Genomic DNA, 6,000 nt, shown 5'->3' on the forward strand with positions numbered 1-6,000 from the left:
GGTTAGACATCACAGCTGTCAGGGGAGGGAGGACGAACAATGGCAAGGGATTAAATGTTTCTTCAAAGATATACAAATGGCTAATTAGTATATTAATTTGCTTATTAAATCATTAGAGAAATGCATATCCAAATTATAAGATACTATACTGTTTACAAATATGACAACTATTTGAAAATAAAAGTTAGAAAGGATATGGAAAAACTAATCAGATCCTTTACACACTGCCAGAAATAATCTACAAATGGTACAGATGCTATACAAAAAGTAGTGGTTCCTCAAAAACTAAAACCAGCTTTACCTTATGATCCAACACGGCCACCAGTGGTTATATATCCAAAACTAATAATAAAATCAAAGACTTGAACAGGTATTATATCTATTTTCAAAAACAACATTTAAAATAGCCAAAAGAAAAGTAATCCAAGTGTTCACAGACACATGAAAAAAATAAAATGTAAACATATGCAATGGAATACTTAGCCTCCGAAGGAAAAAAAATTCTGACATATACTACAACACTGATGAACCTTGAAGACATTAGGGTTTGCAAAAAGACAAGCTGTGATTCCTTGTGTATGAGGTGCCCAAGGTAGTCAAAATACAGAGAAGTAGTCAGAAGCTGGGTAGAGGGGGAAAATGGGGTATCGCTGCTTAATGGCTATGAAGTTTCAGTTTAGGAGAATTAAAGCTTACTCACTGCACCTTTCTTTGTCTAAGATCACCTGCTCTATGAGACCTAAATGGCATCCTTAAGTCCAGTTAACCTTTCAAATGACTGGAGCCCTAGTCAAAAAATCTTCAGAGATTTTACAAGACCTGATGGGAGCCAGAACATCAGCTAAGGTGTTTCTGATTACCTATTTTAGGTAGGTTTCTTGTGACTACAAGAGAAATTTTGTGAAAGAACATAATAGGATGGAAGCCAAAGAAGTTAACCAATTCCTTAGTGGGGAACAAACCTAGAATAGTTGGAAATGGGAAGGCAAAACTGTATATCCTGATAAGTCAAAAATATACAATTTAAGGTAGGCATGAGAAGAATTCAGGTAACGCCATAAACAGAAACAAGAGGTTGAAAAGTTTGAGACACTATATAAACGATGTCACATGCAAATGGCATTAAGCTCTTATTTTTTTTGAGGGGGGAGCTCTTTTTGAGACAGGGTCTCCCTGTAGCTCCAGCTGGCCTGGAACTTCCTATGTAGACCAGGCTGGCCTGGAACTCAGAGATCCACCTGACTCTGCCTCCTAAGAGCTGAGATTAAAGGCATGTGCCACCATGCCCAGATTAAAGTTTTTTTAAGATTTTATTTTTATTTTTTTATGTGTGTGAGTACATCGCCTCCATGTATGTAAGTACACCCATGTCATGCAACGCCTGTGGAGGTCAGAAGAGGGCATCAGATTCCCTGGAACTGGCGTTCCTAACAGTTGTTAGCCACCATGTGGGTGCTGGGAATCAAACCCAAGTCTTCTTCAAGACCAGTCAGTGCTCTCAACCACTGAGCCATCTCTTCAGCCCCAAGATGAATCTTTTAATATTATGATTGCAAAGAATTTTACACATTATACTTCACAATTAAAAAGCCTCCACAGTATTATCAGTTTAGTGAAAAATTAAGGCAAAAGGTTAAGGTAACATATTATATATGTCTTTTTCTAGATATTCAATATCCTCTTTTCTATTACCTTTTATCTATTTCTCAAAGATTACCTTTTCCTAAAGATTACCCCCTTTTCCCATACTACCTTACTTGCTTCTCAACTGTTGCCTTACATTTTTTATTAGGGCCACTGAGATGGCTCAGCAGGTAAAGGCATCTCCCACCAACTCTGATGATTTGAGCTGGATCCCTAATAACCACACAGTGGAGGGAGAGAAGTGATTCCCTTAAGTTGTTCTTTAACCTCCATACATAGGTAGGGACATGTACAATAAATGTTAAAAATAAAAAGTTTTCATCAAAAACTGAAACAGACCCTTGTCTAGGCTGAGTCTGCTGGTGCAGGCCAGTAATCCTTGTACTTAGGAGACAGAATCAGGCAGATCATTACAAATTCAAGACCAGTCTGGACTACAAGACAAATTCCAGGCCAGTCAAGGCTAAATAATGATAGTAAGCTGTTTCATTAACAAAACAATGTGGTTGAGCCAAAAACAGGTAATCTGACCTAGATTCACAATCTAACCCTCATTTGCTTATTTTCCTTTCAGATAGACAGTCTCATCTTAATCTTTCTCTGTAATTTTTTTTTTCCTGTGCCTCCAACTAAAATGCATTAGCAGCTTTAAGAACAAAACCTATAGGGCTGGAGATGGCTCCACAGTTAAAAGCACTGAATGCTCTTGCAGAGGACCCTAGCTTTGAATCTGAGCACTCACATGGCATCTAACAACTGTCCTTCAGATCCAGAGGATCTGTCTTCTGACTTCCTCAGGCATTGCACAACATAGGTGCAATTACATACATGCAGGCAATACAATCATACACAAAAAATAAAAATAATAAAATTTTTAAAAAAGAACATCAGCTGGTCGTGATGGCACACGTCTTTAATCCCAGCACCTGGGCAGCAGAAGCAGACAGATCTGTGCGTTTTGAGGCCTGCCTGGTCTGCTTAGTGAGTTCCAGGTCAGCTGGGGCTACAGGGAAAGGCTGTCTCAAAAAGACCAAAAAAAAACAAAAAAAAGTAAGAAGAAAATCCATGCGGTAATTTCAGTTCAAAACCAGAGAAAAAAGTAAGTCATAGAAAATACATACTTAGTTCCGTTATCTGTAGAAAATAGGCTATGGGTTGAAAAACCACGTTTTAATTTGTAACTAAGCAAAGTAATCACCCAAACAGCTATTCTTAACAAATAACAAAACTAAACAATAGCTTCTTTACTTTTAGCTTCTACAAGCCCCATTTGTAATATGTAATCAAGATTAGCCAAAGTCCAGGCATGGTGAAGCACACCTTAATTCCCAGAACTCGAAGGAGAGGCAGGCGAATCTCAGTGAGTTCAAAGCCAGCCTGGTCTACAAAGCAAGTTCCAAGCCAGCTGGGGCTACAGGGAGACCCTATGTCAAAAAGACCAAAAGAAAGATTAGCCAAAGAGAAGTGGTATACAGAAAAAAACAGAAATGCCAAGGACAATGTTCAGATAGAATGAATTAATAAAAGTAATGTTCACAAGAAGTGTAAGTATAGCATAGGCTTAACAGTCTGAAAAAAAGGGAGGGGAGAATGAGGTAAGAAAGAGTATAGGAAGAGTCAGACCACCTGGTTTCCAATTCTAACCAAGTAACTCTGTTCTAGCCTCAACTTTCCTAAACTAAATCTTCATTTTCTCTTAGTCCACTATAACAATACTTTCCTGGTAGTATTCAGAACTAAGATTCCATGTAACAGTACACAGCAAAACACATGTCACCACCATCTACAAAGGTTAGGTATTACAATTATTTTAAAATCTATAGTTTAGAAAGGAAAAAAAAAAAATCATGAGTAAATCCAGGAGAGAAAAAGAGAGAGGCAGTACTACAACCGCTCTAATTACTACCAGTGATACTATATATATTCCAATCTCCAGAAAATAATTGATGGGGTGGGGATGTAGCTTAGTTGAATGCTTTAGAATGCAAATCCCTGCGTTCATCCCTAGTAATGCATAAACTGGGCGTGTAGAGGGGGCTGTAATTCCAGCACTGGAGAGGCAGAGGAAGGCATTAAGGTCATCCTTGGTTTTTAAGGCCAACCTGGACTACATAAGAACCTGTCTTTTTTAAAAAAAATTTCAGGTAAGTACATCAGTCCTTGAACAACTGCTATAAACAAAGTTCACAAATGTTAAGACTCTGCTCAAGGATTCAAGTGGTGAAAGCTGATTTCTGCCATAAATTTATCCCCCCTCCACCGATTTTGCTCTTTAAGAATACATTATCAATATGAGAATCTTCAAGATTACAAAAACAAATGTTACCTAGTTATTTTCTATGAATAAAGGTCATGTAGTCCCCAATTAAATTTAGTATGTATTTTTTAATTTCATGTGTATGGCTGTTTTGTTTGCATGTATGTAAATGCATCCATGTCATGCAATGCACAGAGGCCAGAAGAGGGTGTCGATCCCCTAGAACTGCAGTTACAGAGTTGCTGGCTGGAGTTGCTGGCTGACATGTAGGTGGCTGGGAACCAAACTTAAGTCCTCCTCAAGAGCAGCCAGTGCTCTAAACCACTGAGCCATCTCTCTAGTCCCACAGTTCAATTTCTTGTTCACAATAAAGATGTTTATTTTTACACAAATACTTGAAAAGCCAACTAACTGGAATATACAGAATACAGGCTCTCTCAAGTGACAGATTCATATTCTCATCAGTTTTTAAATAAATTAAGATGAAAAGCCAACTTAAATACTATACATAAGACCTACTGTGGTGTCACATACAAGTTAACTTCTACAAGTTCCACAAGTTCCCAGGTCAGCCTTGCCTATGCGCATAAGATCCAGGCTTCCCTCAATGCATAATAACAAGATTCTATTTCAAATAAATAAATTTTTAAGAAGAATTTTTTAAAGAAATACTACATATTTGACACTGAAAATACATAATGTATTAGAACATAGGGACTGAACTCGCTAACCCCAATTTTAGAGCAGAAAATAAATCCTATACATGAATACCTAAATCCTTACATTCATTTAGCCTATCATTTCTTTTTCTTTAAAGGAACTAATAGAATTCAACAGGTTAGCCCAAAAAATAATAATAATAATAATCTGTTTAGAAATAAATAAGTAAATCACTGTAGGAAAGTGCTCAAAAATCATAATCTTCTACCTCAGAAAGATAATTAGATGAAATAATTAAATGTAGCCATATTAATCTATTTACTAATTGTTTGAAAATATAGTTAAGTGAATTAAAAAAAAAAAAAAACATTCCTGAATGCCCACAACTCACTGAAAAGTTCAATGCAGTAACTAATGGCAACTAAAAACCATTCAATTCTAAAAATACAACTAAAAATTCTCCCATTTGTCAAAAGGATTTCTACTACAGCGATGAACATTCACAACTTTTTTTAGGGAAAAAAAACAGTATTGATTATGAACTTAAGTCATCATAATATTGGGGAAGAGGTATAATCATTATGCTAGTTTGAAAGTTTTTAAACCATCTTGCTCATTTCCTCTGCTTCTTTCCTGGTAATTTTTCTTTTTCAAAGTGAAAAAAAAATGAAATACAAAACTACTTCAACAAATTGTTTCAAAAACAATTTCTACAATGGATTAAAATGTTAGCAATAGTTGTATCTTAAAACAAGCTATTTTATAATATCAAATTTAAAACCAGAACCTGTTATTAAACAGCTACATTAACTATAAACTTGATTTCTAAACTGTATGTACAATGCAGTCTAAACTCACAGAAAAAGTAAACTTGCAATCAAGACACAAGATATTTAAAATGTAAAACTAATCAGAGTGAAATTTGCAGGAGTTTTTAAATCTACTTTTCTACTATTCTGTAAGTCCAAAATACTGACCAAATGGATTTAAGTCTTGACTTTAAAAAAAAGCACAAACTTTTACCGGAGGGCTGTAAATAAATCTGAAACATTCTTCATCTTTTTTTTCTACATTTCAGCTTAATAGCCAATGGCTCTTTTCAGACTACCCAGGAAAATCAAGCCAAAGCAAAAGTTTTGCAAGAAACTGAAATGTTTCCAAGAACAAAGGATAAATTTGACTCTCACTACATATTACAAATGCACATCTGATTTGCTCACCATAGAAGTACTTACAAATTCCAACAGGACCGCACAGGAAGGTGTTGGTTTTTTCTCTATAATCTTTATGTTTTCCAGTTTGTCTTTTTATTTTGTATCCTCTGAAATATCCAAGTTCTTTGAAGATACTTAACCTATGACTATTTGACATAGAGTTATTTGAAGTCAGCTACCCATATTTCTGTTTTGAAGTTTTCATAGGGCTATCTCCAGAATTAT

At 35.7% G+C, this 6,000-nt stretch overlaps 1 protein-coding gene across 2 annotated transcripts in view; it reads right to left on the reverse strand.

Moving 5' to 3' along the window:
* Positions 1–6,000, reverse strand: part of Gpbp1 (GC-rich promoter binding protein 1) — a gene marked incomplete in the record, with an annotated part of 77,714 nt that overhangs the window by 69,264 nt on the left and 2,450 nt on the right. For both annotated transcript variants that reach the window (XM_017799955.2, XM_008840376.3), the window contains 1 exon segment: positions 5,797–6,000.

The sequence above is a fragment of the Nannospalax galili genome, unplaced genomic scaffold, assembly GCF_000622305.1.
Source record: "Nannospalax galili isolate Female #2095 unplaced genomic scaffold, S.galili_v1.0 scaffold339, whole genome shotgun sequence".
Classification (NCBI taxonomy): Eukaryota; Metazoa; Chordata; class Mammalia; order Rodentia; family Spalacidae; genus Nannospalax; species Nannospalax galili.